This window comes from Colobus angolensis, unplaced genomic scaffold (genome assembly GCF_000951035.1).
Source record: "Colobus angolensis palliatus isolate OR3802 unplaced genomic scaffold, Cang.pa_1.0 Scaffold232, whole genome shotgun sequence".
NCBI classification, from domain to species: domain Eukaryota; kingdom Metazoa; phylum Chordata; class Mammalia; order Primates; family Cercopithecidae; genus Colobus; species Colobus angolensis.
Genome location: NW_012115511.1, coordinates 3,125,291 through 3,145,287, shown reverse-complemented (window position 1 = coordinate 3,145,287; position 19,997 = coordinate 3,125,291). Strand labels below are relative to the sequence as shown.

Here is a 19,997-nt window from a genome sequence, read left to right as displayed (position 1 = left end):
AATAAGTATATCATTAATATTTTCTTAATATATCAGAAAAGATGAAAAGAAACAATATAGAAATATTTTCAGCTATACAAATTCAGGGCTTCCATGACAAATAAAGGCTAAAGAATCCACCTTTATTTACATACTTTTTTTCTTCATAGAAAAAGTTGATATCCAATAAAATGTTACCTAATGCAACCCCAGGCAAAGTGAATGCCATGATTGGACAATGCAGACCTATTCATTGAATGGTTATATGTAATTACCATGTGCCAGATACTGTTCTAAGCACTCTATGGATGTTAGCTCATTTAATCTTAAAACCATGTAAGAGAATATGGTAAAAAAAAAAATATGAAAAAACTAAAATTGCTACTTTTCTCCCCACCTCTTCATCCTACCCAATCATATATTGTCAGTAAAAGGACAGCAGGAGTCCAATGAAAAGATATTTAACTTGAACTCAAAAGATTTGAGTTAGTTTCTGGCTCTACTTAGGGTTCTGTGTGACCTTGAACAAGTTATTGAAACCAGAACTTCCCAAACCTGACTGATCATTGGAATTCGAGGGAGAGTGTTATTATAGTTACAGATGCCTGGACTTCACCCAAGATTTTCTAATCCTAAATCTAAATATTTTATACGTTTAGAGTGGGACTTGAGAATCTGAATTGCCTTTGAAACTACACAGGTGATTGTGATAAGCAGTCACATTTGGGAACCATTGATACAGTACTCATCCTCCAATCCCTTGACAGAAAAAGTATAGAAATACGTGGTCCAAAAGGGTCGCTGACATGAAGAGGAGAATTATGAAGACCTCAACTGTCATAACCCCACTCTTTATACATTCTCATTAAAGTTGTGTTTAGATATTCTAGGTGACCCTTTTGTTGTGGGTCACCCGTACTATCGAAGCCCAACAAATATATCCAGAAGCATATCATACAGGTGACTGTCATCTCCAGCACCTACTTAAGCCTATCTCTCCAAGGAATGACATCATTAAAAATGAGGCAATGGTTCCACCAATTTAAAGTATAAACCCAAACAATCTTTATATGAAGGTGCTGAAAATGTGTACAACCCCCTAAAAAAGTTTGAGGTAATTGTATCAGCTTTTTATCCCCTAATTCAACTAAACATCACAATATACTTTTTATTTATCCCAAAAATATTTTCTGAGTACTTATTTTGGACACCATGAAGGATACAAAAATGAATTAAAAAAAAGTGCCTGTCTTCAAGCTGGTAAAGATACAGTCATAAACATAAGAATTGTAGTTTTTAGTTTTAAAAACTTAAGTTTGGCTGAATTTTGGAGATGCTGCAGGCAATCAGTAATAAGCCAGAAATGCTCATATTATAAATATGTTCTGGAATAACAGTCATATCAAGCTGGTGACCCTGGTATAAAGTACTAAAAGAAACAATGTATTTGAGAATCTCAAGATGTGTGCTTGAGTATGCTACTTGACAACTGTAGCGAGTTTTTAAGTCTTTAAAAACTAGTCTCAGAGGGCTAGTCTTTCGGCACTCTGAGCCTATTTCTTTCTTTTCTTTTCTTTTCTTTTTTTTTTTTTTTTGAGATAGAGTTTCGCTCGTGTTGCCCAGGCTGGAGCGCAATGGCAAGATCTTGGGTCGCTGCAATCTTTCTTTGAATAATTTGTATTTCACAAAATTGTGAAAACAAAACGAAATAGTACAAATGTTAAGGTGTCACGGAATTTTTTTTTTCTTTTTTGAGACGGGGTTTCATTTTGTTGCCCAGGCTAGAGCACAGTGTAATGATCACAGGCACTGTAGCCTCGACCTCCTGGGCTCAAGGGATCCACCTCAGCCTCCTGAGTAACTGGGATCACAGGTGAATGCCACTATGCCTGCCTAGTTTTTTTCTTTTTTTTTTTAAGAGAGATGAGGACTCCCCATGTTGCCAAGCTGGTCTTGAACTCCTGTATTCAAGTGATCCTCATGCCTGGGCCTCCCAAAGTGCTGCGATTACAGGTGTGAGCCACCACACCCAGTCATAACTCTTATAGATAATGCTCTTAACTCTAATAAATAATAAAATATGAGTTTGAGTTGATTTTTCATCAATGGTGACAAATGGCTATTAACCAATTACCTTTTCATCTGGCCCTAAAACACAAAGAAGGCTTGTTTGTCATTGTTGTTACCAGATGTAGAGTTAATATACATTAAATGATAATTTTATAAATTGGTATATAAGCAAGTGTATAAAAATAAATATGCACATTATGTAGTCATGAATATATTTAAATATTTACATTATGCATACACCTTTCTAAAGGAAACACTGAAGTCACCAATTTAATGGAAAAAAATTTCATCTACTTTAGGGATAGACATTGGACGAAACTTCACAAGTCTATATATTTCATTACGTTTCCGATTAAACAGTGATGAGAATGACAGAGTCTCACAGGAATGTTCAACTTAATTGTGTCAAACATGTAACTGTATATAAATTCTATAGGGACTGCATTATTCTATGGGGACATGAGTAATGTTTTTAATACAAAATTCCAGTTAATTGACTGGAGTAGACTCATCATTAATTCTAAAACATGCTTCTCGTAAATCCCTATCTACCCTGTATATTCCCCCAAAGCATATATTAGCTATGAGTAGCATGAACATAAAAGTTGTAGTTACCAAAACTTCTTTTTACTTCCCTCTTTCATTAACTGTATTTGTTAATACACAAGGTTTGATCATAAATAGTAAACAGTCAATTCACAAGTTAAGAAAAAAGATCTAAGTGTATTTTAAAACAGGATCCTTCATGTTCTTTGAGTAATCCAGGCAGCAAAGTCAGGAATGCTCATGAGTGCTACTGGATATTAGTGCTAATTATTAATAATATGTACTTACAATTATGCCCTTTCATCCAAGTACCTTGAAGAGCTTTCATAGCATTAATTTGTTATTTCCTATAATATCTCTGAGAGGCAGTTGATAGAAAGTTATTATTATCTTTATTTTACAGTCAGAGAAACTAGGGCATAGAGAGGTTAAGTGACATTGCTAGGGTCATACAGTGAACAACTAACAAAAAAGGGACTCAAGCTAATTATTCTCATTTCTTGTTCGGTATATTATCCATTATATGGTTGTTCAATACACCTAAATGCTTTTTTATCCAAAGAAAATTGAGAATACTGTATTTAAATAATCTACGATGTAAGTGAATGAGTTTCTCATTTTTTTGTGTGTTCAAAAATGCTGCTCTACAGGGATACAGAGTTAAAAACTAATAATTAGTCTTTGGTTTGCAGCTGTAGCTATTATTTATAGGGCTTTTACTATTTGTGGTTTTCTGAAGCTCTGCTCAAAATGAACTATTCTATTTCTGACTGCTTTATGCTAGGTTAGCATAGCTGTGAGCCACCGAAAAGCAGCTGAGACACGCTGACTAATGAATCTGAGGTTGTCTTTCATTGCATTCCTATTCCTCACTCTTCTTGAAGTCATTCTCCTTCTAGTTCTCCATTGAGCAGATATTTGTGCAACCCACCATCCTCAATCCTTAACCTACGGCCAGCTTAACTGTTGTCAATGATTAAATTTAAAATATTTTATTGGAACGGAGCAATTCCTACAGAATAAAAAAGAAAAATATTAAAATATTAAAATATAAACATAGATAATATTTCATTTTATGAGTTAATGATGCTATATTATTAACAGTTGCCACTGTTACATCCAGTTTCTGCTAAACCTGACCTTTAGGGTCCTTAGAAGACCATTAAACATTAGAGTATTGGTCTATGGATGACACATATCACCATACTGGGTTTTTTAATGCAGTATTTCAGTAATTTTCCCAAGTAAAGGCAGGCAGAAAGGAGAAGTAGTTTTGAAACTGTGCTCAATGACGTAGACTGCAGTCAGCTTGGATGTGGTAATGTAAACCTGTGGTGTTTCCAACTTCAGCCCAGCTCCTCCCTGGAGCTCTAGATCCATATAACAACCACCATTAGACAGCACCACTCTTACTTCACTCATCAGCTCCAAAACTGACTGTCCCCTCCCAGGACTCATTCTAATTCTTCCTTATCTTATTTGGTAAAATACGCCCTTATCCTGCCCCTCCCTCAAAGCAAAACAAGGCATCATCATTGCCTCTTCCATTCTCCTATCTGGCAGCTGCCCCTAGCAACCAATTATCAGTTGATCTGGTCTCTTGAATATTTTAGGAATCCATCTCCTTTGGATGCTCACTACTACTCACACAGGGTCGGGCTTCTGCAATAGCCCCCTTGTGGGCTCTCTGCTTACCCTTCTCCTCTGCCCTCCCACTCCCACCCTGCAAGTTTTATCTGTTCTCTACCAACAGAAGAATAGCTTAAATTGTAATCTGTCCACTCATTGCCTCACTAGGGCATAGATGATTCGTGATTTGGCTCCTGTTTTCTTCTCTAGCCTCATCCTTTTCAGCAACCTAAGTTTGAAATTTAAGACCTGTAATTAGTACTCATTCTTAACACATTATTTGTCCCCGTGCTGCATCTCCTTTCTGTTCGGATCCGGATTTGCCATCCCACCCCTTTTTTTGTAGTAGAAAATACCTATTTATCTTAAAAACTCTAACCTACAGTTAGTAAAGCTATCCATTCTTTACTCTGTACATCTTGATATACCGTACTTTCAATAGCAATTATTTGCTTTCATGTCTGTCTGCCCACTAGACTGGACAATCCTTGAATGGCTCATACCAGGAACGTAGTTGGTACTCAATTTGTAGGAAGCAAAGAGAGATAAGCGAATAAATGTCAAGACATAAGAATCTGTAGTTGCTAACTTAAATTTATGGATTTAGTAAAACTACTTCTCACAAGCTACCAAATCACAGTGCCATGGGGCCGCAAGATGATCTCAGTGTCACACCGACACCCGACCTGCAGAATCGCAGAGGGGTCCGATACCCCTCAGAAAGAACTCGCAGACCGTCCGAGGAGGCGAATTCTCCAGGGGGTCAGCAGTTAGATGAGGCCCAGGGCAGCCACAAGACCCTCCAGCCAGGGTAGGCGGCTGACCCGCCTCCTGGGATTTGGCCCACGACAAGCCACGTCGCCAGCTCGGCTCTGAATACCTCCGGCCACGCCACCGAGCGGCCTCAACCCTGAGACGCCCAGGGAACAGGAGCTGACCCTCTAGAAGCAAGATGGCGGACTCCGCTCTCCCCTCCTTCCCCCAAGAACCCCCTCCTGGTCCCCAAAAGAAAGACAAGGACACCGGGGAGACGCCGCCGAGATCCGGGAACCTCCGCGAGGCCCGCAGCCACTCCCGAGCCCCCGGGATATGACTTCACCTCGCGGAGCTCAGAGCCGGGGGGTGGGGCCACCGGAAAGACAGAGCAGACAGCCCTCACCATGCAGGGGGCGGAGGCCGGGCAGCCTGCGCCCTCCAAGCCATTGTTCTCCTGCCCGGGCCCATAATCACCCTCCTCTCAGCCCACGGACAGGAAGTCGCTCCCTAGCCGCCCCGCCCCGCTCCCCAGCGCCCCGGAAGTGATCTGCGGCGGCTGCTGCAGAGCCGCCAGGAGGAGGGTGGATCTCTCCAGAGCAGAGCGTTGGAGTTCTCCTCCTCCTCTTCCTCCTCTTCTTCCAGCCGCCCAGGCTCCGCCGCCACTCGTCAGACTCCTCCTTCGACCGCTCCCGGCGCGGGGCCTCCCAGGCGACAAGGACCGAGTATCCTCCGGCCGGAGCCACGCAGCCGCGGCTTCCGGAGCCTTCGGGGCGGCGGACTGGCTCGGGGTGCAGGTGAGCGATGCCCGCTCGGGCCGCCCGGGGAGGGACTGGGCCACCGGGGCGGCGGCGGGGGTGTGTCCGGGCGGCGGCGGGCCGAGGCCCTGACGCGGGTTTGGGCTGCCAAGATTGCACATCCCGCGTTCTGCCCAGGGTCGAGCTGCGAGATGAGCCCGACTGGAATCCGGGGCACCGCGTTCGCCGCTGTGGGGCGAGTGAGCCCCCGAGAGCTGGCGGCTGCGGAGAAGTCCCCCGCGCCCGGCAGCCCCTCTGAGCTGGCCTTGTCCGAAGGTCATCCCGCACCTCTAGTCCACGGCGCCCAAGTTCCCGCCCGGGCGGTGCCCGCGACCTGGGGCAACCCGCTGCCGCAGCAGTCCCCGCGCCTCACTCCGCCCCTCTCCCCTCCTTCCCTTTCTTTCCACTCCTTGCCTGTACTAGAGCTGCTGCTTTTTAAGCATCTCCCCCAGGGTTTTTTGTTTGTTTGTTTTTTGCCAGTTAAAGGAATGTTTTTTCAGACTAAAGTCTTTAGACTCTCCGCGCTGAACTTGGCCTTGGGCGCTTGCACAGCTTTAGCCCATTTTCAGGTAATCTAGCTTCTAAAATGAGGAAGAGAATACATTTTGGGAGAGACATGTTTCCTCTGTGGTTCGTTTCTGAAAGATTTATAGAAGTGGAAGATGTGATTGGCATGCTTTAGCCTGTATATATGTGTGTAAGTAGACGGGGGTGACGGCACACGGGTGGCAGTGTTGTTTCAGGATTTAGGGAGAGTTAGGGAGTTAACTGGCCTGTACTCGGAAACCTGAATGTCCAGACTTGTAAGAGCTCATCCAAGTGTCGCTGAGGTAGTGTGAGAAGCCCCGTGCCACGCCCTACGTGTCAAGCTGAAAAGCACCTAATTTACAAATTGTGTAGTGTGTGTGGGGAACAACCTTTATAAAACATTATAAAACATGTGTCATAAGTTAATGCTTTTCCAGGAAGTAAATTGCAACTTTACTCATATTCCAGAAATTGGATAACAGATTTCATTAGTAAACTCTTACAGTATGTTTATTAATGTATTTCTGTGTGTCTTATTAGCTCATGTTTTTCTGTCTCTGGAATACAATATTATTCTAAACTGACTCCTGTATTAAAATAATACACTATTATTGTAAAATATTATCTGAAAACACCATTTTTTGATCTTGAATTTCTTCAGGGCAGGAGCCATGTCCTACTTATCACTGTTTCTATGCAGAATGCCTTGAACATGAAGCTGTTCACACATTTCTGCACTGAGTGAATGAATGTGTAGGTTATCTCACAGTCACCATCCAGGAGTTGCTTATTTTTGTTGGGCTAGGCTGTTTGTTTTGTTTTAGGTTCTTGCCACATACAGACTTTACGTCGTCTTTACATTCTTCAGCAGAGTCAAAGAATTCTTTACCTTCCAAAACTATCCTGCTCTGAAAGGTTAAAATTATATTAAAATTGTGCTGGGCATTGTAACTTGTATTCCAGTGTTAAATGCTTGCTACTTGAGCATATTCAGAGTTAGTAGGAAGAGAGTGCCTGGTGATACACAGCAAGTTTATGTTTGGGGTTGATAACTGTACCCTATCTTAATCAAAAAAAGGAAATTAGGAATGATCACTTTTTGGAAAACGTGGTGCTTCCCAGAATGCTTATAGTGGTTCATTCTTCCCATGAATACATGCAATCCTCTGACATCCTGATGTGACCTTGGCATGATTTACCAGTAGCCTCTTTTACATTTATTTTCCAAGATCCAGATGCTGTTCTCTAGTGTGTTTGCTGAGTGTGCAATAATATGTATCGTTTGTTTTGAAGCAGTACTTCATTACAACACTTTCTTCACAGGACTTTCCAAAGGAAGAAAGGGCTAATTATAGGAAAGAATCTTGTCTACCATTTGTGAGGGAATATTTTTGTCTATAGATGGTTGGATTATTTTCACATCAGGGAGGTTCAAATAAGAAGAAGGTGCTGACATTTTCTGTCCTCTCTAAGTGTCTGGTGGTGGTCCTGCACTGTTTTTCCAAGCTTAGCTTCTACAGAACATAAATAAATGTACCCGTGTCAATTCTTGTAGATATGCATATCAGTGTAATATGCATTTGTATTCTTTAGTAGATGAGTGGCAAGGACAATTACTTTTAAAATACTGGAATAAGAGGCTGTGAATGTTAATGAGGAAAAAATATTATGATTTTGAAGTAGATAGTTTATGATTTTCATTGTTTTTTAAAATGTTTTAACTCTTAGACACTAAGGAGAGGGAAACCAGCAATTTCTTATGTCAGTGACATTACCACTATACAGAGGTTAGATTTTCCTTCTTTAATTCAGTAGTCCTCTTGGTAATAAGAGTTCTCATGTGTTGATTGCCTGCCAAGCACTGTGATAAGAGCTTTACTTAAATTATTTCTAATCTCTGCAACACTTCTGCAAGACAGGTCGTTTTCCCATATTTTATTAAGGTAAATTGAAGTTATTTGCCAGAGGCTAGGCACCTAGCTTGTGTGTAGTAGAGCCTAGATTTGAAAGTAACAATTGCTGAGAGCATTGAGTATTATTGCAGTTAATCCTAAATGGCTGTGGAAAAGGCAGTTCTGACTAGCTGAGAACTGGAGCTTCAGGAAGGCGAAGATACTGATTCCTCTCTCTTGGACATCAAGTGTGGCCTGGGGTTGCCAGTGGCCCTGGCCAGGTGGCCTCAAGCAGCAGCCATTCTTCTCTTTTATCTTCAGTGTGCCTACACATACAGTGTTACCACCTTCTATGTGTGCCATGATGGAAAAATGGTTGGGCATTGTTCCCATCGGTGTTCTGGTAAAGTATTTGGACTCAGTTCTTTTGATTAGTGCTTTTAAAGTAACAGAATCATCCCTATTTGAGAGGAATACCATAAGTCTATTTGTAGTGACCTTTCCTTGAAATCACATTGTTTTTTAGTTCTTTCTTTCACTAATGGAAATTGGGGAGAAGCTAAGGGGGACAGTAGAAAGAATGGTAAAAGAAGCAGAGATGTTCTGGGTCTGTTTTTAACCATTTGAGGCCATTAATCATTTTCTCTGGGTTTAAGATGGAGGCTTAAAGGTGGCAGAAGTCTTGTAAGGGTCTAGCTGCTCTTCAGTGCTGGTAGAATTCTCTTCCCTCCTTCTAAGCCTGTGCACTTTTTAAAATGCACTTTTAAATAGGCTTACTTTGAAGAATGTGTTTCTCTCTCTCTCTCTTTCTCTTTTTTTAAAGATATACCCTTAAGTAAAAAACAGCTGATTATCTGGCCCCCATAAGTAAGTTATTCTGTTTTTTCTTTAAGACATCTTTCTTATTACCTTATTGCATTCATAAGGATTTGGGTTGCCATATAGAAAAAAAGAAATTAAACTTCTATGGGTTTCTATGTATGAGTAAATTTTAGATGAGAATTTGCATATTTGATTTAATTATACTTGAAGGTGATGACTTAGTTTCTTAAAGTCAAGAGGGTAGTCTTTACAAGCCAAAAAAGGCATGCCTCCATAAAATGATACTGTTCTTAAAGCCCTTCACAGCTAGGGTCCTATATTAGATGCAATAGATGTAACACTGACATACATAATCTCCCTAAAGTCTGGGATCCAATTTTATTACTGAATTTACTTTTGAAACTAAATGTCAGGGTTTGATCATGTTATTTTGGACCATAAGACACAGTTAGATTATAAAATGGCTTATACTCCCTGATTTATTGGGAAGGTGGGCAAGATTTTGATTGTGATCATCTAAGCCGCGGGATCTGTTTGCTTATGTAGTCGAGAAGCGAACATAGTACTCCATTGAAAGTGGAGGTTGCCACACTGAGTGAGTGAACACTGAGTGCGGCTGCCCTGTCTAGATATTCTGGATTACTACAGCAGCCTTATAGCCTGTGGTTGGAACCCATCTGATACTTTTCCCATTCTTGCTTAGAACAGTGGTGATATTCCCCTGCTTGAAATCCTCTTGTGGCTCTTTTTTGCCCATTAATAAAATTCAAACTCCATTTAGCCTTAATCTCATATACAAAATCTTCAAGATGTGCTCCTTACCTAACTCTCTTTTTTTCCCCTTTATCTTTCATATTTTTTCGTTTTTTTCTTACCTTACCCTTTAGCCTTATCTCTCTTCTTGGATGATCTTTTGTTCTAGCAATACCCAGCTTCTGGAATGCTAGTGTTTGTTTACTCAGTCCTCCATTTCCTCTTCCTGGAATTCTAGCCTCTCTTCCTTCCCCTAATTTAGTATACTCCTACTGGTCCTTCAGAACTCAGTTTAGGTTATATTTCTCCAAAAAAAATTACAATTAGGTTCTCTCTCTGGATCCCATCCTCAAAAAAAAAAAAAAAAAAACCTTCAAGACTGGGCTGGTTGCTTCTCTTATGTCCTGTCATAACTTCTGTTACAGCTCTTACTACACTGGAGAGAGTACTTTCATTAGCCTATTGTAAATTTTGTTGACAACAATCCACAGTAACCTCATAACTACACACACACACATTCTTTCTCTCTCTTAAAGGCTTTCTTCATAGGCCTTTATCAGTCAAGTGCTCAAGCTTTCTCAATTCATGGCACCCTTATTATCGCAGTAATTTTTTTCACAGCATCCCTAGGTCAAAAGAAACACCTAACAGTTTAATTTTTTTGTTTGTTTATTCTTTTTTTTTTTTTTTTTGAGATGGAGTCTCACTCTTTCACCCATGCTGGAGTGCAGCGGTGCGATTTCGGCTCACCGCGACCACCACCTCCCAGGTTCAAGCAATTCTTCTGCCTCAGCCTCCCAAGTAGCTGGGATTACAGGCACGTGGCACCATGTCTGGCTAATTTTTTGTATTTTTCTTAGAGACGGGGTTTCACCATGCTGGCCAGGCGGATTTCGAACTCCTGAGCTCGTGATCTGCCCGCCTCAGCCTCCCAAAGTGCTGGGATTACAGGCGTCAACTACCACGCCCAGCCAGTTTAATTTATTAAGTAATTAGGTCTGAACAACTTAATGTTTATCTCCTAACAACTCAGTAGCTATGTGAAAAGATAATATACATAAACTAAAATCAATAACTTTCATTCTTAACTGCTATCGTATGTACGGTAGTTTTTTCAACTATGTCCTGTTTGAATATTTAAATAATATCTAATATTTTGCAATTACAAATGATATTACAGTGCAAAACTTTGCATACGTGTATCTTTGTATTGTTGGAGATACATCTTCAGGATAATGCATATGTAGAGTTGTTAGATACTGTCAAACTCCTCATCCTATGGGGTTGTACTGTTTTGCATTCTTACCAGCAGTGTATGAGAGTAGAGTGTTTATTTCCCCACAGCCTCACCAGCAGTGTTTTGTCAGCTTTTGAATTTCTGCTGATCTTATAGGTAAGAAATGGTATCTCAGTGTAATTTCATTTGTACTTCTATTACAAGTGAATTGAACATGTTTTCATAGGTTTAAGGGCCATTTTAGTATTTCTTTTTATTGTTCATATTATTTGCCCACTTTCTTTAATTTTTCCTTTTCGAGACGGAGTTTTGCTCTGTCGCCCAGGCTGGAAGTGCAGTGGCATGATCTCTGCTCACTGCAACCTCCGTCTCCCAGGTTCAAGTGATTCTTCTGCCTCAGCTTCCTGAGTAGCTGGGATTACAGGTGTGCGCCACCATGCCTGGCTAATTTTTGTATTTATTTACTTATTTACGTATTTGTGTGTTTATTTATTTATTTATTTATTTAGAGATGGAGTCTTGCTCTGCCAGGCTGGAGTGCAGTGGCGCCTTCTCAGCTCACTGCAACCTCTGCCTCCCAGGTTCAAGCGATTTTCCTGCCTCAGCCTCCCAAGTAGCTGGAACTATAGGCACGTGCCACCATGCCCGGCTAATTTTTTGTACTTTTAGTAGAGACGGGGTTTCACCATGTTAGCCAGGATAGTCTCGCTCTCCTGACCTCGTGGTCTGCCTGCCTCGTCCTCCCAAAGTGCTGGGATTACAGGCGTGAGCCACCATGCCTGGCCCTAATTTTGTACTTTTAGTGGAGATGGGGTTTTACCATGTTGGTCAGGCTAGTCTCAAACTCCTGACCTCATGATCCATCTGCCTCAGCCTCCCCAAGAGCTAGCATTACAGGCATGAGCCAGCATGCCCAGCTTTCTTTTTCTTTCTTTTTTTTTTTTTTTGAGACAGAGTCTTGCTGGACCCTCCCAGGCTGGAGTAGCTGGGATTATAGGTGCATGTCACCATGCCGTGCTAATTTTTGTATTTTGTTTGTCGAAATGAGGTTTTAACATGTTGCCCAAACTGGTCTTGAACTCCTGGACTCAAGTGATCTGCCCACCTCAACTTCCCAAAGTGCTGGGATTACAGGCAGCAGCCACCGTGCCCAACCAATTTGCCCATTTTCTATATGACTTTGAATCTTTTTTCCCCTCAGCTTTTAAAAGTTCCTTCTATTTAAGAATATTAGCCATTTAACTTTGACATATGTTGCAGATATTTTTGCTAGTTGTCTTGGCATTGCTTGTGGTGATTTTTTGCCATGCAAAAGATTGTTTTTGTATAGTCAAATATGTAAATTTTAAATTTACTGCATCTGAAGTTTTAGTCATGTTTAGGAAGCTTTTTCTTACCTTCAAGTTATAGAGGAATTCAAATTACACATGCTTTCTTCTGGTACTCATATAGTTTCATTTCTCACATTTAGTTTCATTCAGAGTTTATTTCTGTGTATGATAATTTTATCCTTTTCCAAGTGGCTATCCAATTGCCCCAATGACATTTATTTAAACAAGAAAAAAAAATTGTTGTTCCTTCTATATGCAGTTAGGTATATTTTTTTCTATTGGATTATCTCACCATTCATGTACCAGTACCACATCATGTAATCATAGAGGCTACGTTTTAATATTTGGTAGGGCTGGTCCCCCATTATAGCGCTTCCTCTTCGTTGTTTTTCTTGCCTTCTTGTATGAACTTCAGCATCGATTTGTCTTAAGTCTATGAAACAATTCCATTGCTGTTTTTGTTTGTTTGTTTGTTTTGTTTTGAGACAGAGTCTCGCCGCGTCACCCAGGCTGGAGTACAGTGGTGCGATCTCAGCTCACTGCACCCTCTGCCTCCCAGGTTCAAGCGATTCTCCTGCCTCAGCCTCCCATATAGCTGGGACTACAGGCGTGTGCCACCATGCCCAGCGTATTTTTTTTATTTTTAGTAGGGACGGGATTTTGCCATATTGGCTAGGCTGGTCTCAAACTCCTGGCCTCAAGTGATGCACCTGCCTCGGCCTTCCAAAGTGCTGGGATTACAGGCATGAGCCACGGTGCCCAGCCTCATTACTGTTTTTATTAGGATCACATTAAACTTATACTAACTTATGGAGAACTGACATCTTTTTTTTAGAGAAAGGGTCTCTAAAAAAGACCTGGAGTACAGTGGTGCCATCATAGCTCACTGCAGCCTTGAACTCCTGGGCTCAAGTGATCCTCCTGCCTCAGCCACCTGAGTAGATGGTAGTACAGGTGTGTGCCATCATGCCCTGCTATGGAATTGACATCTTGATGGTATTGAGACATCTTAACCTAAAACAAACAATGTCTTTTTATTTTTTAAATTCTACTTTTGTGTCTTTGAGGAATGGTTTATAGTTTTCTTCATATAAGTTTTCAACATTTCTTGCTTATTCCTAAGCCATTTTATCTTTTTTGTTGCTATGATAGTTTTCTTATAATTTATGTCTTTTAACTGGTTATTGTCCATGAATACGAATATTGTCGATTTCTGCATATTTTCCTGCCACCTTGCCAAATTCTTATTAAGTTGACTATGTTAGCCTCTTTTGCGTTGCTGTGAAAGAACACCTACGACTGGATAATTCATAAAGGAAAGAGATTTGTTTGGCTCACGGTTCTGCAGGCTGTACTAGCATGACACCAACATCTGCTTGATGAGGTGAGGCCTCAGGAAGTTTTTACTTGTGGAAGAAGGTGAAGGGTGAGCAGGTGTGACACGTGTCGAAAGAGGAGTAAGAGAGAGGAAGAGGTTCTGGGCTCTTTTAAAAAACAAGCTGTCATGTGAACTAATAGAGCGAGAACTTGCTCATTACTGTGAGGACAGCACCAAGCCATTCATGAGGAATCTGTCCCGTGACCGACAGATCCCCCACTAGGCCCACCTCCAACACTGGGAATCACATTTCAACATGAAACTTGGAAGAGACACATATCCAAATCATATCAATTACTTTCATCATTGCTTCTCTCAGACTTTCCAGATATACTATCATGTCATCTGTAAATAGAGTTTTTTTCCTTCTTTTCCAGTGTTTATGCCTTTAACTGTTTATCTTATCTAATTGCATTGACTAATCTCCAGAACAATATTAAATAGCGTAACAGTGTCTTTAATAGAGGTGCTGATTGCTTCATTGTATTATATTCATCCTGGATATACAAATGTGTATATTTAAAGCTAGATAATTATCTGGCTATGTGTATACCTTGCAAGGGTTGCACACAGTCCTTTGCTATGTCTTTAAGAGATGCTTATGGAGATTGGCTGGGCATGGGGGCTAAGACCTGTAATCCCAGTACTTTGGGAGGCTGACGCCAGCAGGTAGCTTGAGCTCGGGGGTTTGAGACCAGGTTGAGTAACATGGTGAAACCCTGTCTCTACAAAAAGTACAAAAATTAGCTGAGCATGGTGCCGTGTGCCTGTGGTCCTAGCTACTTGGGAGGCTGAGGTGGGAGGATCACTTGAGCCCAGGAGGGGAGGCTTCAGTGAACTGAGGTCATGCCACTGCACTCCAGCCTGGGTGACAGAGTGAGGCTCCATCTCAATTTTTAAAAAATTAAATTTTAACAAAAGATACTTAAGGAGATGGATGTGGTAAGAGGCAGCAAAGGTCAACTTTCTTAGTGCGTGGGAGCAAAATACGGTGCTTAGCATGGTAACTGCTCCATGGTTTCTCAGTTTATACAACCAGTCCTGAGTTTTCTTGCTTCTCTACACAGTTTTCTGGATTTCATTGTGTTTTTTACCCAGCTAGTTATAGATGCCACAGGGTGACCTCATTTTCTCTTCTAGGCTAAAGCTGTCATGGGTCTATGAAAATCTAGGGATTCCCTTCTAGGCTTCATAGTCTTAAGTGGTGTGTGTGCTTTGCAGATGAGCAAGAGTGGTTTTGTATTGATATGGTGCTGCCTTGACTTCTTGTATTTCTAGATTGTATAGTGAGGTAGATGTTAGTCTGTTCTCACACTGCTATAAAGACATACTCTAGAATGGGTAATTTGTAAAGAAAAGAGGTTTAATTAACTCACAGTTTCACATGGCTGGGGAGGCCTCAGGAAACTTAAAATCATGGCGGAAGGTGAAGAAGGCATGTGTTACATGTCAGCAGAAAAGAGAGAGGAGAGAGAGAGAATGAGAATACCTGTGAGAGAGCAAGAGGGAGCGTGTGCACACGAGAGCAGGAAAAACTGCGTTATATATAAAACCATCAGATCTCGTGAGAACTCACTCACTATCACGAAAACAGCACGGAGGAAACCGCCTCCATGATCCAGTCACCTCCCACCTGGTCCCTCCCTCAACAGGTGGGGTTATGGCGATTACAGTTCAAGGTGAGATTTTGGTGGGGACACAGCCAAACCGAATCAGTAGGTTTGTAATTAGATGAGTTTATCCATTGGGGGGTAATCCTAGAGTACATAGCTGTGGGTGGTTCTTGACAAGTGTGTAGGGCCTGGGACATCTGGCTTTGAGGCAGTTCTTTCTCCAGGTTTATTTATGCGGATCCAGTCATCTGGCAGGAATGATTTGTTAGTGTGAAATCAGGTGTTGGCCCAGCATCCTGCACATGTTCCATCCACATGGCAATGAAGGTGGTTGCACACCAGTGCTTGGTCTCCCAAGTTCTGGAGAGTGTTTTTATTTCACTGCCATCTAATTTATCCAGAAAGTTCAAGTGGCATATTTTCTGTAGATTCTTATAATTTCAAGATTTCCAGGTCCCTTTGTGAACTCTCAGACCACATCCTATTGCCCTTTTCTGTCATTCTATTGTTTTCTCTCCCAGGAGGGCTGGGTGGTAGGATGTTTATTAATTTATTGCCCAATATGCTAATGAGTTCCTTCCTAGAACTCCTTACAATTCTCAATCTTTGGCCTGTTGTCCATCTTTGCTGTCCCTGGAGTGCTGGTAGGTGGAGTATTTAATGATCTCTTCTTGTCCTTAGGTTGAGGAGCCTTCACTCACCTTGGTCCATTCCAGCTATCTGTCTTCACTTTTCCTATGACCCATGTCACCTTTTTCTCTCAGGGTCTTGCTGCCTCACTGGTATGAAAACCAGACTTGGGTGGGGCAGACTTTGGGGTTTCCTGCCTTGAAGATCCTCAGATCTTGTCCTGTGGTACGTGCAGCTACCCTGATGGCACGCTTCAGCAGGAGGGTGATCTTTTCTGTTCTTTTTGTTGTTGTTGTCTTATTTCCTCTGCCCGCCCCCCATCATTTTTAGTCTGAGGGAAATCTGTCTTCCATCATCTTTCTGCCTAAAATATTTAGTCCATCCTCTGAAGTCTTAGGTTTCTGGGACACCAGCCCTAGTCATTTAGTGCTTGAATAATTGGTAACCTTCCCACTACCCTATTAATCTCCAAAGTCTTCCTGTTTCTTACATCTACATAATACAGCTAAGACAATTCTCTGTCCCTGCTACTTCATTCTTATTTGCTGCTTGTGATTTTCAGTAGCTTTCTTAGTCCCTAAGAATAAAATAAAACTTGATCATTTTGTCGCTATTTGTTGCTATGCTTATTTATTTTTATGTTTTGTTTTGGTCCAGTTCATAAAATCCATTTCTTTGTCTTGTTAAAGTTTCTATTTCATTGGTCATTTGTATTTCTTAGTGTATGAATTGTCTTTATTTCCTTTGCTTATTTTTTTTTTTGTAGAGAGGACTTGAATCTTCTTTATAATAACAGATTTATTGAGATATAATTCACATACCATAAAATTTGCCCTTTAAAATATACAATTTCACCAGATATGGAGGCTTATGCCTGTAATTCCAGCAATTTGGGAGGCCAAGGCGGGCAGATTGCTTGAATCCAGGAGTTCAAAACCAGTCTAGCAGGATGGCAAAACCCCATCTCTACAAAAAGTACAAAAAAATTAACCAAGCATCTCTACAAAAAATACAGAAAAATTAGCCGAACATGGTGGCGCATGCCTGTCTGTAGTCCTAGCTACTCAGGATGCTGAGGTGGGAGGATCGCTTGAGCCCAGGAGGTGCAGTGAGCCACTGCACTCCAGCCTAGGCAGCAGAGCCAGACCTGTCTTGAAAAAGAAAAAAGTACAATTTATTGGTTTTTAATATAGTCAGAGTTGTGCAATTATCACCAATATCTAATTCCAGAAGATTTTCATTACCTTCGAAAAGAAAGCCATACTCATTAGTCATCAGGCTTGATTTCTCCTGCCCCTCAGCCCCTGGCAACTACTAATCTATTTTCTGTCTCCACAGCAGTGGTCCCTAACCTTATTGGCACCAGGGACTGGTTTTGTGGAAGACAGTTTTTCCACAGACCAGGGGAGATGGGGAGGAGGATAGTGTTGGGATGAAACTGTTCCACCTTGGATCATCAGGCATTAGATTCTGATAAGGAGCACACAACCTAGATTGCTCACGTGCGCAATTCACACTGTTTGTACTCTTGTGAGAATCTGATGCCAGCACTGATCTGACAGGAGTTGGAGCTCAGGAGTAATGCTTGCTCACCCTCCACTCACCTCCTTCTGTGCGGCCCAGTTCCTAACAGGCCACGGACTGCTACCAGCTTGTGGCCCAGGGGATGGGGACTCAACTCTACAGCCTTTCCTATTCCAAACAATTTTTGGATTCCATAATGGAATCACACAATATGTAGTCTTTTGTGTCTGGCTACTTTCACCTAACATAATGTTTTCAGGATCATCCATATTGTAGCATGTGGCAATATTTCATTTGTTTTTATGGCTGAATAATGTTCCATTGTGTGGGTATGCCATAATTTATCCGTTCATCAGTTGATAGACATGTGGGTGTTTCCACTTGGGGGCTTATATTGAATAATGCTGACATGAACATTGATGTATGTGTTTTTGCATAGATGTATGTTTTCATTTCTCTTGGGTGTATATACCTGGGAGTGGAATTGCTGGGTCATAAAGTAACTCCATGTTTAACATTTTGAGGACCAACCAAACTTTTCTAAGGCAGCTGCACCATTTTATATCCCCACTGGCAGCGTATGAGAGTTCCCAGTTTTTCCACAACTTCACTAACAGTTGTTATTGTTTTATCTTTTTTATTATAGCCATTCTAGTGAATATAATTTATTTTCCTTCCTCTGCTAGGGTACTTTGAGCTCCCCTATGTTTATGAAGTTATCTATGTTTTAGCATATCATATATGCCTTTTCTTCTTAGATCTCTAAGTTTGAGGTCCAGTCCCAAGAACGCTTTCTTTATGGTAAAAACTATAAACTTGACTTTTTGTTTGAACTTCCAGGTGGACTTCCCTTTTGATTCTTTAACAAAATTTCTGTTTTACATTTGTGTATTTGATGTTATACCAGTTTGTTCTCTCAGTGCTATAAAGAACTACCTGAGACTGGGTAATTTATGAAGAGAAGAGGTTTAATTGACTCACAGTTCTGCAAACTTAACGGGAATCATGACTGGGAGGCCTCAGGAAACTTACAATCATGGCGGAAAGCAAAGGGGAAGCAAGCACATTCTCGTTACGGTGGAGCAGGAGAGACCAGGCAAGGAAGTGCTACACTTTTAAACGATCAGATGTCATGAGAACTCACTATCACTAGAACAGCATGGGAGAGACCACCCCCATGATCCAGTCACCTCCTTCCAGGTCCCTCCCCTGACACATGGGGATTACAAATTGACATGAGATTTGGGTGGGGACACAGAGTCAAACCATATCAGATGAGTTTCAAGCTGTTAAAACAGTAAATTGTTAAAAGCACACTATTAAAATTTGTGGTGTAGCAAATAGAATGTTTAAGAGTAGTGAAGGGGAATTATTCATAATGAATACTGACATTGTCTTAAGTGAATTGTTAGTGCAGTGTTGACTACAAAATTGAGGAGCCCCAGTTATAGCCAAAGTAACCCAAAATGATGCTAGGTTTAATCCTGTATTTCTGTCCCTGTTAACAGGAAGGTACAAAGTGTAACTGATTTTTTTTAATGGAAACTGCACTTTTGTATACATTATCTTATTTGATCTTTATTATCAGCCAAGAGATATAGAGAGGACAGCTGTTCTTCCACATGGGAACATTTATTGACCTTCATTCAACAATTGTTCCCTCTGTTTCAGTATGTTAACACAGGTAGACCAAAAAGATGACAGTATTTATACATGAACTCTGTGCTTCTTTCTAAATGCACAGAGAACTTTATTGGTAATTCCTTTTACATTTGGTTAGATTTAAAATCAGAGTGCTATTTCCTCCCAGCTTTTTGTTTTGAAACATTTCAAACCTACAGAAAAGAGTAACATAGTATATTGAATGCCTACATACCCTACACCTATATTCGCCAATCACCAATTATCATTTTGGCCACATTTGCTTTTTCTGAGTATAAGATGCTTTTATTTATTGATTGATTTTTGAGCTCTTTGAAAGTAAGCTGGAGAAACTTCACCTTTGTGTACTTCAGCTTGCATTTTCTGAGAATAAAGGCATTCTCCTGCATAATACTGTTGTAATACTATTGTAACACCTAAGAAAATTAGTAGTAATTCCATAACATCCTCTAATATCTAATCCAGATTCAGGTTTCCCAGTTGTCTCCTAATGTCTCTTTCTCTCTCTCTTTTTTTTAAATTTTATTTTAGAAGACAGGGTCTTACTCTGTCGCTTAGGCTGAATGCTCTGTCACCTAGGCTGGAGTGCAATGGTGTGATCACAGCTCACTCTAAGCTTTAACTCCTGGCCTCAAGTGATCCTGCTGCTTAAGCCTCCTGAGTAGCTGGTATTACAGGAGTGTGCCACTTGTTCATAAATTTAGAACAATATTTAGTGTCAAGTCAGTGATTTTTTTAAGGGTATAACAGGGATCTTCATAGATTTGCCCTTTCCAGATGGTACATATAAATGAAATCATACAATATGTGGTTTTTGTGTTTGGCTTCTTTTACTTAGCATAGTGTCTTTCTG

General features: G+C 40.9%; 1 protein-coding gene across 2 annotated transcripts in view; it reads left to right on the top strand.

Annotated features, from left to right (window-relative positions):
- Window positions 1–5,441: 5,441 nt before the first annotated feature.
- Window positions 5,442–19,997, top strand: part of RALA (v-ral simian leukemia viral oncogene homolog A (ras related)) — an 84,614-nt gene continuing 70,058 nt past the window's right edge. Inside the window, exon 1 of one of the 2 annotated variants that reach the window (XM_011944502.1) lies at window positions 5,442–5,774. The gene's annotated coding sequence lies outside the window, so the exon portion shown is untranslated. The remainder of the gene's footprint in view (window positions 5,775–19,997) is intronic. The other variant, XM_011944503.1, reaches the window with a different exon arrangement.